This window comes from Mauremys mutica, chromosome 26 (genome assembly GCF_020497125.1).
Source record: "Mauremys mutica isolate MM-2020 ecotype Southern chromosome 26, ASM2049712v1, whole genome shotgun sequence".
In the NCBI taxonomy this organism is placed as follows: domain Eukaryota; kingdom Metazoa; phylum Chordata; order Testudines; family Geoemydidae; genus Mauremys; species Mauremys mutica.
The window spans coordinates 14,164,773-14,181,320 of NC_059097.1; the positions used below are offsets into that span (position 1 = coordinate 14,164,773).

Consider the following 16,548-nt stretch of genomic DNA (forward strand, 5'->3'; position numbering starts at 1 on the left):
CTTCACCATTGGATCCAAAGTGTCATAAACTAAAGAGAGAAACAGTTGATTTCCCTCAGAGAACGCTCCTTTCCTGTAGATCCCCATCTCTTTTCCTGGTTGGGCAGCAGGGACTTTCGTGCTGTGCCAGTGAGCTTCCAAGTTCAGACTGCAGCATACACAAATGTTGAGTTCTCTTTCTATGGTTTTGTCTCTTCGTTTGGCTCTTGTTTCTTACACATTTGCATCACTTCTCCACCATCTCCTGCTATTCTGAAAGATTAAAAAGTGTGAAAATAGAGTACAGATGTTTTTCCTTATGAGGCAAACCTGCCCACTTAGTGTGACACATCTTCCACCAATCCTTATGGCAGATGATCCCCAGGTAAATGAATTCACACAAGTTGGAGGCACCAATGTTGGGGTGAACCACAGCTTTACTCAAGGGTTCACTGGGTGGAAATGGGGCGAAAAGAAAAGTAAGACATATAATAGAGTTTTGTAATCTTTGAATATGTTAGTTTTAGCAATGAAAATGAAATTAAACATGCAGTTAATTATTAGTTAGAGTAAGAGACTAATTATGTGACAATTCAAATTACACTGGAAATTATATATATTTTTTTCTTTTTAGAAATATGGGAAATGGTGACTAATCATGAAAAACTTATTTGATGTAATTTACACCCTTTGGACTAAAGAGTTCTGAATTATAATGTCACTCTAAAGATTGGGGTGGTGAATATGTGAGAGCATATGAGAATAAAGACCCGGTACAGATTTTAGTTATTTCTGTTTCAAATTAAATTTATTTTGATAACAGAAATTTACTTTAAAGTTTAAGAGGAAAACTACTTAAGGAGATAAGTTTTACTTTAACCTTTTACTCAGTGAGATTGTAAGAGCCACTGAGTTTCCCACTTTGCATGTTTGCAAAGGAAAGAGATGACATCTCTCATGAGATCCACATTTGTTTTTAAGCTTGGTGATGGATTCATGATGCAATGAGTAGCTTTGTTGTTAATTTTTTTCCCCAAATAGCTATTCTTTGGGTGCTGAGATCTATGGAAACCTTCTCAAACTGGCCTTGATTATCTTCCATTTTTGATCTCTTTGGGCTTTGCACCTCCACGCTGAATATGGTTTGCAGCAATAGATATCTTGAGAAAAAGGCTGGGATAAAGGAGACTTTTCCAAACTGACGCTAGCCCAAGATCTGCCTCCTTCCAACCAGATTGTCCACTTTGTTGGTATCCGAGGCATACTTCACACCTGATTTGCCCCGAAATCTTGGGGAGGCACCGTAAAGTGGGGTCAGCTAGAATCATCAACCATAAAAATCAAGATAAAGGCTGAAGTCCTTCGACTTCAACAAGATATCTGAGAGAGACTGATCCCTTCCGGGGAGGGAAATCGTGACATTAATGACAGGCTGTGCCAACATCAATTAGTCTCCTTCTACCTGGGAAAGTCTGTGAGCATGGAGTGTAGGACAGACTACTCAATTGTCTGGTTCCTCGACTGCAGCTATAGCTCCGACTATCCCAGGGTTGACAGAGTAAGAGAGCTGGAGCACTCCAACTTGTTATTTTAGGAGTTTATTGTTCCTTTTTTATTTTGTTTGTCTTTCATTTGTATAATCAAGGGTATGCCCCCTGCCTTTCTATCATCTTCGGGTGTGACAGGGTGGTTCAGTGAATACATCTGTTGATCACTTGTAAAATCCACACCGGGAAGATGCCAGAAAGAACAGTTCCCCAAATCTTTTGTGTGGCAGTTGTTACATTTCTACTGACTACAGCCTTGATAAAGGCTACATCTGAGTTGGAGTGGGAAGGAGAAGGATTTAGTCACACGACTGTGAAATCTGAGGAGGAAGTTTTAATTGGCTTTGAGGTTGTAGCTTAAACATGAACACTCATTTCATTTCAGTATGGAAATATTCATTGGTTTCAGTGTGCTTGAGCTACCAGGGTGAAGTTCTCTGACTAGGGTTTATGACTAAATGGACAGCCTTCTCACTGGATTACTCTTCTAAAATAGATGAGTTGTTTATCTGGTTTATTAATCTGATTATTTGATTAAACTGATGACTTGATTCCAAAGCAATATCATTGTTCGCGCCTTGATTTACTGGTTCAACTTGAACTCGATAACTCTGTGTTCAACCCATAAATAAGTTGAGTTATGTTGATCGTAATTTAGCCTTTATGATGTATGGTCTTGATTTTCTTTGTTCGTTATAATAAAATGTCTCAAAAGGATGTTGAGTCGTGTTTCTGTCAATAAGCACCATAGGCTGTAACTATAGAGAATCTGGCTGGAGATAAGGCGGCCCACCTGGCAGCTGAGTGGGGCATTGATCCCAGCTTCAGTTGCTCCTCAATGGATTCGAAGCATTGCACGGGAAAATGAGCACCCCCACCTAGGCTTATGGGAGCAGAGACTGGAGGTCAATGTGGCTGAGTGAGGAGGTGTCCATAAGGTGGGGGTATTTCTGTGTAGGAGCAGAGAGATTCACTCTGCTTCTCACTACCATGGGAAGGCCCACCCTGCACCCCCATCTGGCTTGCCCTGGAGTTGTGACGGGATGAGGTTGGGGGTCTGGTCCTCAGGGTTGGAAATGGACGTGGTGCTGGCAGAGTAAATGTATGTGTGTTAAAGGGGCAAATTGGGGCGTTGCTAAGAGGACAGAGATAAAGGTGATAAACTCTGTGTTGTTTTCCGAAGTTGGAGCTGTGCTGAAGTTGAGGTTCTGCCAGGAGACAACATCTCACCAGGCAACCTTAACTCTGTTAACCAAGTGAATTTAATTATCAGAAAGAAGTTAGCAGATTTCTTTCACCTCCCAGGCCATAGAGACCAAACCCTGTTCTTCGTGTGTTCCTTTGCTTTATATTTAACGGCTCCCCGTTTGTCTGAATTTCTCCTAGTAACAGATCCAAGTTCTGCTCCCTCCAGAGCCTGTGTGCTTTGGATCTGATGAGCAAAGATTATTCATTTACCCTTCAACCCTGCCTCAGATACCAGAGAGAGAGCCCTTCCCATGTGTCTGTCCATCCGTATCCATCTGTCTTTCCGCTGCTGATCTCCGATTCCTTCACAGTGGGGAAGGGCTAGTGCCCATTTTCAAAGCACCAGTTTGAAAAACCCAGACAATGCCCAGCCCCTCTGATCCCCATTCCTTGTGCAGCTCAGAACCCTCCTCAGCCTGACGTCACAAAAAGACTGTAGATTATCCAGGCAACCAGGTAAATAGATAATGAAACCCTGTCCCTAGGAGACTAGCTGCAGGGGCCTGGCTTGCATCTGCCAACCCCTTTTTAGAGAGGAGTCACCCCCCAAGTCCTGCTGATTTTCCTCTTTTGAGATTTCATGACCTTAAGGGCCACTCCGTGCTGGGGGTTTGTCAGGTACCAAACAGTCTGTGTCTGAAACAATCTAATCTGGTGCTGGCAGAGAGATTATTGAAGAGGAGAAGCTGAGGCGGAAGCAGACATCCTCGCTGCACATGCAGCACCAACCCACAGCAGTGCTGGCTCTTCTTAGGAGATAAAGCCCCTCTGCTCATAACCAGAGACTCCCACAGAAAAGGGAATGGACATTTTTGTGTGTCATTTCCTACACTTTTTTTAAGACAACAGATTGAACAAAGAGACATTCCACCTTGGGGAGCTATATTAACCCCTACTTGTGTTGTCAGCAGGCCTGGACCTTTATGTCCACCCTGCAGACCTCTGCCACTTGAGCTCTCAAAGGAGTTGTTAGTAGTAGGCTGTTAACCTGTGTGACAGGTTGGATCACAGAAACGCCCCTGGGAGCTGCCAACTGATGTGCCAAGACTACCTCTGCCCCTGCTTTCCCTGCCAGCTCAGGCCTCCAGCACCCTGTCTTGCTCAGCCAGACACTCCTGTCTGCTCCAACACGGACCCAGGGTCTGAATTACCCTCAAAGCTGCAGGTTTACCTGAAAGCAGCTCACAGAAGTGTGCTTGTCAGATGCCCAACTCCCAGTGGTGTCTAAACCCAAATCAATCCGTTTTACTCTGTATAAAGCTTATACAGGGCAAGCTCATAAATTGTTCGCCCTCTATAACACTGACAGAGAGAGATGCACAGCTGTTTGCTCCTCCAGGTATTAATACATACTCTCAATTAATAAGTAAAAAGTGATTTTTATTAAATACAGAAAGTAGGATTTAAGTGGTTCCAAGTAGTAGACAGAACAAAGTCAGTCACCAAGCAAAATAAAATAAAATGCGCAAATCTCTGTCTAATCAAACTGAATACAGATAATCTCACCCTCAGAGATGTTTCAGTAAGTTTTTATTTTTTCTCAGACAGGGTCCCTTCCAGGCCTGGGCACAATTCTTTCCCCTGGTACAGCTCTTGTTCCAGCTCAGGTGGTGGCTAGGGGATTCTTCATGATGGCTCCTCTCCACCTTTCTTCTCTTTCACCCCCTTTATTTATATCTTTTGCATAAGGTGGGAATCCTTTTGTCCCTCTCTGAGTTCCCACCCCCTCCTTCTCAATGGAAAGACACCAGGTTAAAGATGGATTCCAGTTCAGGTGACATGATCACATGGCACTACAGAGGAGGGGAGGTGAATCTGCTTTCCATGTGGCTCTGAGGCCATAGGACGCTCTGGGAAAAGCAGGGCAGGGGGGGCGGGGGCATGTTATATCCCAAACACTGGAGCGTCCGGTACTTTTGGGGCTGGTGTGATCCTCCTTCCCCCCCCCCACCAACATGACCTCACACACTGTGCATATGATGTCATACTTCTGCAGCCATTTTTAAGAGCATGACCATGCACGAACCACCCAATGACCACAAGATCCGTTAAGGTACGAAGGCCAGGTTTATTGTCTACCAAGCACAGTAATAGCACCTGGTAGACTCTACGAGGATACTAAGACAATGGACGCAGCTCAGTGAATGGCGGGACTTTCCTTTTCTACCTCGGATGGACAAAGACACGCCCTCTGAGATACATCTTTATACCCTGATACAATTTAGTACTGTCCCTCTGACATACTTGCATCCGACGAAGTGGGTATTCACCCACGAAAGCTCATGCTGCAAAATGTCTGTTAGTCTATAAGGTGCCACAGGATTCTTTGCTGCTCCTCTGACATAGTCACTGCTTCCTGATGTGGCTACTTATCACCTTGTATATGTTGGTTCGATCAAAACATCTCTAGTACGTACTGTCATCCTGACCTTACCTTTTAGGAGGGATCAGTGTGTTCCTGTTATCTGGGGGAATGTTTCTGTACCATCCTTGATATGGGGATGTTCTGGTACCACTTGATATCAGGATGGGTTTGCATAACTACTCTGTGCCTAGCACTTGCTAGGAATGTGAATTTCTGCAATATCAGCCCTGTTCTTGCCAGATTCTGTGAGCAGGTCCTGCCTCATACCAGGCCTCCGATACAAGGGCTTATGTCTCAAGCTCTCTCCTACTACACACACCAGGATGGCTTTGGGACACCAGCAGCACCTGCGCTCTCTCTGCCTTTGTTACCCTTAGGAGCGAGAGCTCAACTAACACCACCACGGCCTGTGGAAACAATCACGGGCTCGACTGCCATAACAGACAGTGGAGAACAGGGGCGGCTCTAGGCATTTCGCCGCCCCAAGCACGGCAGGCAGGCTGCGTTCGGCGGCTTGCCTGCGGAGGGTCTGCTGAAGCCGCGGGACCAGCGGACCTCCCGCAAGGAAAGCTGCGGAAGGCAGCCTGCCTGCCGCCCCCGCGGCGACCGGCAGAGCGCCCCCCGCGGCTTGCCGCCCCAAGCGCGCGCTTGGCGTGCTGGGGCCTGTAGCCGCCCTTGGCTGGTAGCCACATGGGGCAGTGCCCTGTAAGCCCCTTGCCCCCTGTAGCCACATGGGGCAGTGCTCTGTGTGTATCCCCCAGCTCCAGCCCCACAGAAGCTGTGTGGGGGGGGGGGGGAGGATGATCTCTGGCACCACATGGGGCAGTAGCCAGTGTATAGCCCCCCAACTGCCACAGTGACCCCTGGTGGCTAAGTGGGGCAGCCCCCCCCCGGTTACTCCCTCCCCCCACACACACTCATGGGGGGGCAGTGACCCCTGGTGACCAAGGCTGAGCGCGCGCGCGTGGGGCGGCGTGGCGGGGGCTCAGCTCCGCCGAACCCGCCTCCCGGGTCTGACCCGGCGTCAGCGCGTCCGCAGGGGCAGGGGCGGGGCGGGGCCCGAGAGTTCGGCGGCGCCCGGGGCAGGCTGGGAGACGTAGGCCCTGACGCACCTCGGGCCGGAAATGACGCTGGCCCAACCGACGGGCGGAGGCGGTTAGCGGTGCGCGTGAGGCCGCCCCCCCCCCGCTCTCTGATTGGCGGAGAGACCCTGGAAGCAGCAGCGCGCGCGCGGGGCCTTCTGGACTGAGAGTCTCGGAGTCAGGAGTGGGGGAGGGGCAGACGGTGTGATATGGGGGGGTCAGGCGGGGGGGGCTGGAAAATCAGCCAAGGGGTGGGGGAGGGGCAGAGGGTGTGATATGGGGGGGGGTCAGGCGGGGGGGGCTGGAAAATCAGCCAAGGGGGGGGGAGGAGCAGATGGTGTGAAATACGGGGGATCAGGTGGGGGGGATGAGAAATCAGCCAGGGGTGGGGGGGGGCAGACAGTGTGAAATGGGGGGGGCAGGCGGGGGGGATGGAAAATCAGCCAGGGGGTGGGGGAGGGGCAGACAGTGTTAAAGGGGGCGCAGTCAGGCAGAGCGGGTGGAAAACTGTTGCTGTGAATCCGTCTCAGGATATGGGAGTGAGGGTGGCGGAAGGAGGTTTGATGCCCCTGCTGCAATGATCCCTTTAAAAGGAGTCTGGCCTCCTCCTTCCTGAGCTAGGTTTCAGGTCTCGCAGAGACGCATGTTAATCCGGAGTCACTGCAAGTGAGAACAGGGAGTGACTCCAAATTAACATGGGGGCAGATAGGATTAGGATGTGTCTCTGTGGGGAGGAGGTTTCAGTTGTTACTAAAGGGGGGAAAGTTACTCAGTTTCTCTCTGTCTCTTTCTCTGCCTCAGGATATTAGGATTGAGCTTCCTGCTTCAGACGCTGCTGCTACCATTGCGATCTGAGAGCCCAGGCTGAGCAGCTGCTGCTCCCGCAGCAGGATCGGGGCTGGGGAGTGACCGTGAGTAAAGCTTCCTCTGTGCCCAGCCAAGGTGAGGATTTTCTCCTGCTGTAATTAGCCCCATAGGTCAACCCAAGGCTCTGCCCACACCAACATCTGAGTCAGAGACGCTAGGTGATTCATAGAGACTTCAGGGACTGGGCATGAGAGTGACACTGCATGACAGCTCCTGCCCACCCCATACAGGGACGTCCTTAGGATTTAAGAAGTGAGCTATAGCTCACGCTAAAATAAATTTGTTAGTCTTTAAGGTGCCACAAGTACTCCTGTTCTTTTTGCGGATACAGACTAACACGGCTGCTACTCTGAAACTATAGGATTTATGGTGCCCTAGGCAGACTTATTAAACTGGTGCCCCTGTTAGGGTGACCAGACAGCAAGTGTGAAAAATCGGGATGGGGGTGGGGGACTGTCTCTATAAAATCGGGACATCTGGTCACCCTAAGCCCTGTGCCTGTCTTGCTCCTAGCAACACAAACATAAGCTTACAGTATTGGAAAACTTGCCACATGCATGTTATTAAAGCCAATTTAACTTAATGAAGCACACTGTAATGCTGATGGACTAGCACTAAAGAAGTAGCCCTATAGAAAAAATTCTGATTGGACAGAATGATGCAAATAATATATTTTTTTAATTTGTCAACATTTTATTGGAAATTTCTATGAAGAGGTATTGAAACAAGGATTTGTTTTTAATTAAAAGCATCTTTCCGGCTTTTTTGGCTGCAAAATCAGTAATAACGTCATCGTATGACAAAGACAAAGTGATGGCTTGTTCAATTGCAAGAATAGCAAGACCAGTCAAGTGTTCCTGACTCATTGTAGAGCGGAGATAGTTTTTAATGAGCTTTAGTTGAGTGGCAATGTACACATTAGGATAGAGATCAACAAGTTTGCTGGTATTAATAAACTGTTCAATGTCCATCATCGATTTTGCATGTGGCAACAACTCAATTCTTCGTTCAGTTAAAGTACATTTAAATCAAAAGGATCACCTTGCTTCAGAAGGCTCTCTAGGTCAGGGGTCCCCAACGCGGTGCCCGCGGGCGCCATGGCGTCCGGAGGTGCCTCTCAGTGCACCCACATACTGGCTGGAGGACGAGCATCTGCCGAAATGCTGCCAAAATTCGGCAGCATTTCGGCACCGACGCCTCTGGATGACGCCGCTTGCTGCCGACAAGCAGCGTCATCCAGAGACGTCGTCGCCGAAATGCCACCACCAAATTTCGGCAGCATTTCGGTGGATGTTCGTCTACCACCACGGTCCTTCACCTGGCGGGTGCCAGACGAAAAAGGTTGGGGACCACTGCTCTAGGTTCCTGCACTTTGTCATTAGTTGCTCTTGATTTTCTATTTCGTTAAATTTAGTCCCACTCAGCCCGCTGCCAGCTGAGTGAATGGAACCCCAAGCCAACAGTGGGTTGAGTGGCTCAGCCGGGGTCTCAGCCGCCAGCCTGCTCAGCCCGCTGCCAGCCTGGGATTCCTTGGGGGTCCCAAGGCCAGCAGCGGGTGCTGAGTGGGGCCGGAGGCCAGGACCCTGGGTGGCAATGGGGTAGCAGCCGGAACCCCAGAGCAGTGGCGGGCTGAGTGCCGCTGTGTGCCATTAAAAATCAACTCACGTGCCACCTTTGGCACATGTGCCGTAGGTTGCCCATCCCTGCTCCATACACTAGTAAGGAGATGAGCATATTACAGTTGTTGGAGGGCTCTATTTAGCAGTAACAGGGCTATAGGAAAGTCAGTCGACATTTTTTCTTTCTCTGATGAAAACTGTCCCACACCCTTCCCCATACCAAACTTGTCACAAATAATTGTCAACAACTTAATTTTCTGGTTTTGGCTAAGATATTGATTTAAAAAAAAATTGAAATTGAATTCAGGATTGTTAGCAAGCATTTTTGGCAAACAAATTTGATAAATGACACTCTAAATGGCAACACAGCACTGCTTTCATGCTTAGTTCACCCCCCAGCTTGCTGGTCCAACAGCTGCAGTAGAGGAGGAGATAGGGGGAAAACTGCAGGACCCCAAAATCCACCTCTTGGGGTGCAGAGTGGCAACAGCAGCAGCACACTCTCAGGTCCAACCACACGCCAACGGGCACCACCGCCAGCCCAACGGACCATGGTGAAGTTAGCACAGCATCTGATCTCAGGGACGGGGCACCCATGGAACCACTGCAGCTCATCCTGCCCTGTGCAGCTCCCTCTGGATGAGATGGATCACTGGCAGCTCGGGGGAGAGAGGCGCTCCCCAGCTAGGGTGACCAGATCCAGATGTCCTGATTTTATAGGGCCAGTCCTGATATTTGGAGCTTTATCTTATATAGGCACCAATTACCCCCATCTAGGGTGACCAGAGAGCAAGTGGGAAAAATCAGGACGGGTGGTGGGGGGGAATAGGAGCCTATATAAGAAAAAGACCCAAAAATTAGGACTGTCCCTATAAAAGTGGGACATCTGCTCACCCTACCCCAACCCGCGTCCTGATTTTTCGCACATGCCATCTGGCTATTCCCAGCCCAGGCCAGTGCGACCATTCCAATCCTGGCTGCCTGCCCTGCGAGGAAGTGAGTTACTTTCACTGCCATTCCTCAGCAGGCAGCCAGCCAGCCAGCCTCCCCCCGCCCCCAGCACCTCACCCAACCCAGCCCTGGGAGAGAGAAAGGCCGAGGGCTCCATGGGGCGGTGGGGGAGAAGAACAGACATTATGGGGGACAACAAAGGATACTGCCAGAGCCGCCGAGCCTGCCTCACCTCACGCCAGGGGAAAGAGTCACACCCACAGGTGAGTTCCTTCCCCCACCCCTCCTCCCAGGGCCAGCTCCAGACCCCAGTGCGCCAAGCACGCGCTTGGGGCGGCGTCCCGCGGGAGGGCGGCAGGCGGCTCCGGTGGACCTCCCGCAGACGTGCCTGCAGAGGGTCCCCTGGTCCCGCGGCTCCGGTGGAGCATCCGCAGGCACGTCTGCAGGAGGTCCACCGGAGCTGCGGGCCCGGCGACCGCCAGAGCGCCCTCCACGGTGTGCCGCCCTGCTTGGGGCGGCGCAAATCCTAGAGCCGCCCCTGCCTCCTCCCTCCCCTTCCCAGAGACTTCCCAGCAGCCAATCCCCTCCCTCAGCCTGTGCTGCATTCGGCTCTCTCTAGGACCCAGCAGCCTGCTCTTACGTGATCCACTGCTTCCCATCTGTCCGGGCTCCCAGCAGAGCAGTGCCCCCAGACCTAGTGGTGCCCTAGGCGGCTGCCTGTTCTGCCTATGGCTAAGGACGGCCCTGACCCCATATCTCTCCTCCCCTTAGTAACTGCAGGAACCGATCCAGCTATAGGAGAGCAAGCCCCCAGGGTTGGCTGTCATCCAGAGCAGGAGAAACAGGGGACGGGAGACACAAGAAGAAAAAGGAGACAGAGACTGAAAAGGGCAGTGAGAGAAATAATTGGGGAGAGAGATTCCCCAATTTTCTGACCGGCCCCCACACACTTATTGTCGCATCCCTGGGCAGATTCACTTTGCTATGATCAAGGTGAGGTGCAGGGGGAGGAAAAGCCAGTTCCTGACTCTCCCTGTTCCCCCTGCGATGGGAGTGTGCTGGTCTGGGGACGGTGTCAGGGGAAATGCCCCAATGTCACACTTTTTGTTCTGCTCTTCTCTCCCATTTGGTTCCCAGACTTTGTTACTGGGAGAGTTTCAAAATGTCTCGGTGGTTTCGGGCTAGTGGGAGGGGCTGGTCAGTGCTGTAACCAAGTGACCAAACATTTCCCCAGCATAGACTCATAGTACAGTGTCTCCTCACTTAACGTCCTCCCGCTTAACGTTGTTTCAAAGTTACGTCACTGCTCATTTAGGGAACATGCTCGTTTAAAGTTGTGCAATGCTCCCTTATAACGTTGTTTGGCTGCCTGCTCTGTCCACTGCTTGTAAGATTCTGTGGAAGAGCAGCGACTTTACAAGGGAGCATTGCCCAAGTTCCTCTTCTCCGCCTCCTCTCCCTCCCTCCCAGCGCTTCCCGTTTGGCGACGCTTAGAACTTTCTGGGAGGGAGGTGGAGGAGCGGAGAAGTGCTGCGTCTCCACTCCTCCCCCTCCCTCCCAGAAAGTCCTAAGTGCCGCCAAACAGGACGGCGGGGAGGGATGTGGCGTGCTCCGGGGAGGAGGTGGAGTGGAGGTGGGAAGAGGTGGACCTGAGGTGGAGCAGGGACAGGAAGAGGCGGCCCTGGAGCATTCCTGGCAAAGTCGGCACCTGTTCTTCTCCGGGGAAACTGCTGCTGCTGTAAAAGGTGCTTCCTGGCCTCCTTACCTGTAGCGGGCTGTGCCTGTGTGGGGTAAGCCGGGGCACTTCCCAACCACAGTACAGTACTGTATATGCCTTTTGTCTGCCCCAAAAAAATTTCCTTGGGACCTAACCTCCTGCATTTACATTAAATCTTTTGGGAAAATTGGATGTGTTTAACATTGTTTGCACTGGAAGTTGCATTTGTCAAGAACATAACTACAACGTTAAGTGAGGAGTTACAGTCCTTTAGGGCTGGAATGAACCTTGAGAGGGCAATTAGTCCAGTTCCCAGCACTGAGCTATTTGTTGTTGTTGGCAAAAGTTACTGCCTGTACAGGCTCTAGTCTCCTGTCCTTATTTCCTTTTCCTGCCTGTCCGTGTGTGTCTCGAAAAACTGTCGCTGCTCGAAAAATATCCTGCTTTAACTCTGGGTATCCCGTACCTGGATCTATGGGTCCTAGAATCACTTAAATTCATTGTTGAATTTAAACCATCGAGCAATGCAGTCTTAAAAGCCACTGTATCAAAATCAGGGGCAGTTCCTCGAACCACTGGCACAACCCCAGAGGCCATGGCCAAAATCTCCTCCTTAATCCCATACAAGTACTGCCCAATCAGAGGCATTAGTACAGGCCTGGGCCAGAACCTCATAATCTGCCAGCCTCCACCCAGTCTGGGAGAACACCTTCACCATCCAGTCCAGACATGTGTCCTTCTCTAGGGGTCCCAGGAGCTGAGCAGATGCCTGGACCTGATCTGGGGTAAAATCAGAAACCTCAGTAACGGTTTTCCTGGTTTGCCTTTGCTGTTGTGCATCATCTGGGTTAGGTTCCTCACTAGTTACCACCCTTGTGATCACTGGAGCCACAGGATTGAGCTCCTGTGTCTTTAATTTCAAATCCTGCACTTCCCTGTGTGCAGGGGCATAGGGCCCCTCAGGAAGAACATCTGGGGGGTACGGGCATCCAGGATCCTTCCAACTAGTCCTATTCCAAGTGTCTGTGTCCCTAGTGCCCATGCTCACACTCCCCTGTATCGCTGCCACAATGCCCCTCTGGGCCCCCAACATGCTTTCCGCTTCTCTATTCGCTGCCTGCAGGCTGTGTGATCACTGCCTGTCTGGGCCCGATCCTTATTTTCCTGTAACACTGCTCTGACAGCTGCCTGTGCATCTCCCAGATTCATTTGCAACTCAGAGAGCTCCCTATTCAGGCTTTCCACTGTCAGCTTTAGCTGCTCACACTCTCCCGTTTTTTGCTTGCAGAGTGGTTGCATTCTGTAATACAGAGGCTGCACTGGCCCATTCAGATGCCTTATACTGAGCCAGAGTGTCCTTGACTACAGCCAAATCAAATTTGTAATCCTCCAGTTGCCTTTCCTGGAGTGCTACCAGGCTGGAGAGATTGGTGACTGTTTTCCACAATGCCCAGGCTGCTGCTGCTTTGGTTTTGGTTTCATGCACTTACAGAATGCTTCAAACCCCTTATAAGCAGAATCCAGGGCATCTCTCCCCTGGAACAAATCTTGTCCCCATGGGCATGGACCCCTTTCTGCTACCTCCTCAGCTAATACCCACCCCTCCTGGTCCCTTTGCCTGGTTTCCATTGCCTCCTGTTGCTTCAGGGTGAACATTCTGCCAAGCAGGTGGTCGCCCTTTAACACAATGCCACAAGTACTCTGCTATTACTGTGTTTGGCTGGATCAATTCGGTCCAAATGACCTTAGGCTGCCTGCATTCTCTCCACCAAATGTGTTACCCACAAACATTTCTCTAACTCTTCCATGCTGCAGGGACACACGCACCTTTACCCAATTCCTAGGGCTCAGGGTGCACCTTCCTGCGGGTTGGCAGGATCTTTAGCCACTGAAAGAGCCTCACACAGTAATATCCTTATCCTCTCTTTATTGACAATTCCCAAACAAGCAGAATACACATACTAAGCACACAGTGTCATGCTCACCAATCCTGGTACAGGCAGGCAACCTTCCTCTGTTGGCCAGGCAAGGTCAGTCTCTGGATCTTAGCTGCCGCACATCAAGGTTGTACAGGAGAGTCCTGGCAGCTGTTATCTTAGGCTGGGTCTTGGAGGTGAATTCTTCTCCTTGGGGTTCCTTGTCTCCTTTGGTCTTCTTCAGACTTCAGACTTCAGAGAGAAACTGCTGAGCTTCAGTTCATTTGCAAATTTGACTCCATCAGGTCAGGATTAAACAAAGACTGAATGGCTAGCCAACTACAAAAGCAGTTTCTCCTCCCTTGGTGTTCACACCTCAACTGCTAGAAGAGGGCCTCATCCTCCCTGATTGAACTAACCTCGTTATCTCTAGCCTGATTCTTGCCTGCATATTTATACCTGCCTCTGGAAATTTCCACTACGTTCACCCTCGAAAGCTTATGCTCCAATACATCTGTTGGTCTATTAGGTGCGACAGGACTCTTTTTTACAGATCCAGACTAACACGGCTACCCCTCTGATACTTATCAGAGGGGTAGCCGTGTTAGTCTGGTTCTGTAGAAGCAGCAAAGAATCCTGTGGCACCTTATAGACTAACAGACGTTTTGCAGCATGAGCTTTCGTGGGTGAATACCCACTTCTTGCATCCAAAGAGGTGGGTATTCACCCACGAAAGCTCATGCTGCAAAACGTCTGTTAGTCTATAAGGTGCTACAGGATCCTCTGATACTTGACAATGTAATTTCTTACTCTAAATCTTATTTCAGGCAGGTTGCAGAGTGTCTCTGGTTCAGAGTTCCAGTTATATTTCTTTTCAGACTGGACCCCTGTCTCAATCTGGACTCCCCGCCGCCCCCCCCCCCCACCCCCGGCCTTCTCTTCAGTGGGCTTTAGCAGTCTTTCTTCTTGGGCAGACAGGCCATGGAGAAGAGGAATCTCATTTGCCTTCCTACCCTTCAATAGGATTTACATAAGCTGGAAATCCTTTCTTTCCCAAACTTGGTCCCCCTTCCCTTCCAGTGGAAAGTTACAAGAAGTCCCAGGTAATGTTGAGTATCCGGTGATGAGACCACCTGACTCTGTAGTATCACAGGGTCCAGGAGTCACTGGCAGTATGGAGCCTTTTCACAGTCCATTGTCTTCGCTGATGGCCCATCCGCCCTGTCTGGCTTTTCCATTGTTCTATCTGAAATGTTAGCAGTGGGCGTTACCCAAAGTAGCATAGTTGAAATACAAATACATAGTCAATATTCCCAGCTTCAGATACAGAAATGACATGTGCATACAAATTGGATAATCACAGTCAGTAAATTCAGCAAAGAGTCCTGTGGTACCTTATAGACTAACAGACGTATTGGAGCATGAGCTTTTGTGGGTGAGTACCCACTTCGTCGGATGCATGTCAGTAAATTATAACTTTTCCAGTGATATCTGACAAAACCCATCTTGCACAAAGTACGTCTCTGTTATCACATATTCACCTCCGTAAAGAATATTGAGGGAAATGTCGCACTCATATACCAGTTTTCAGAGTTCATTGACGTCTGTCTTTTTGAAGTCCGTTGTCCTTATTTTCCTGCTCTAACGCCTTCCTTCTCTTAGAATCACGAAATCATCATTTCATGAACGATTTTGCCCATATTGCTTTCCACTAGGGTTACCATACGTCCGCATTCTCTCGGACATGTCCGGCTTTTTGGGTTATAAAGTCCAGGGGTGAATTTGTAAAACTCTCAAAAAAGGTCTGGGATTTCCCTCCCCATGCAGAGCGAGGCGCAGCTGACAGAGAGGCCGAGCCGGATTGAGCCTCTCTCATCGCGTCCTCCAGCAGCCAGAGCCCCTCCCCTTCTCCCTGGCTCCTCCCCCTCCTCTGCAGCGTCAGGGTAGAGGGAGATGATGGGTTAGATGGGTCGGAGGTTTGGGGGGGCAGTCAGGGGACAGGGAGTGATTGGATAGGCGTGGGAGTCCCGGGGGGTCTGTCAGGGTGTGGGGGTGTGGATAGGGGGCGGGGCAGTCAGGGAACAGGTAGGGGATGGAGTCCTAGGGGAACAGTTAGGATGGGGGGGGTCTCAGGAGGGGGCAGTCGGGGACAAGGAGAAGGGAGGGTTAGATAGAGGGTGGGGTCCCGGGGGATGGTTAGGGGCAGGAGTCCCGGGAATGATCAGGGGACAAGGAGCAGGGGGGGTTGGATGGGTTGGGGGTTCTGGGGGAGGCAGTCAGGGGGAGGGAAGTGGGAGGGAGTGGATAGGGGGTGGGGCTCCCCCCCATGGAGTGTCCTCATTTTTTTGAAAGTTCAAGTATGGTAACCCTACTTTCCACCTTCTGTTTCCTAACAAACCCCTGCCTGTTAGTCAGAGTCAACCCTACAATGCCCGTCCCCCTGGTTACTACGTCCATCTTCTGAAGCAAACAGGTGTCCCCAACACATTCCAAGAACTTACTGGACACTTTGTGTTTGTTTAATTCCTTTTCTAACAGGTGTCTGGGTAGCTAACCCCCCCCCCCCGCCCAATTACTAATTCTGTTCTGAATATTTCTGTTATTTGCATGATAGAGTCTAGAACATCCGTCTGCGGGGAAAGAGCCGGGGGGAATTGAGATGTGATGTGACTGTCCTGTTCTGACACGTCCCCTTCTTGCCCTGACAGGCTGCAGCGTCACGTCCCACCCTTCCAGGGAGTAGGGAAGGGAAATGGCTGCCGTGGAGCCAGCTCAGGTAGGGATTATCGGGGAGTTGCTGGTGGGCCCCTGTTGGCAGGAGAAGGGCAGTAAAGACATAGGAGGTGGGTGCTTCTGGGGTGGTCAGGAGCTGGGAGGGGACAGGAAATACCCAGGGTGGAGAAAGGGAGGGGGACAGAGCGTGACAAACCTGCTGGGATTAGTTTACGTTGGGGCCTAGATTCTAGCAACAGACCCATGGGATTTGTGGCTGGAAATTCCCTAATTTGTCAAGAGGAAACACCCCCCCCCCCAAACTGGGCTGGGGAAACGTACCAGACTCCAATACTGGGGTCTGAACCTACTAGCCAGAGGGCAGCCCACAGTGAGGCCCAGGGAAGACACCCCATCCCTTCCCATCCAAGTGCTGGCAGTGGGGAGGGTGTTGGGATTCCTGCCAGGGGGCCTGTCCCTGGGCCCTGCTGGGGGCTCCATCTCCTGTATCAGCTTCTGGCAGGTAGGTGAGTGATGAATGTTCA

The 16,548-nt window shown here is 50.6% G+C and overlaps 1 pseudogene; it reads left to right on the forward strand.

Moving 5' to 3' along the window:
• The first annotated feature begins 6,684 nt into the window (after nucleotides 1-6,684).
• The window catches only part of LOC123356627, a 69,079-nt pseudogene continuing 59,215 nt past the window's right edge, over nucleotides 6,685-16,548 (forward strand).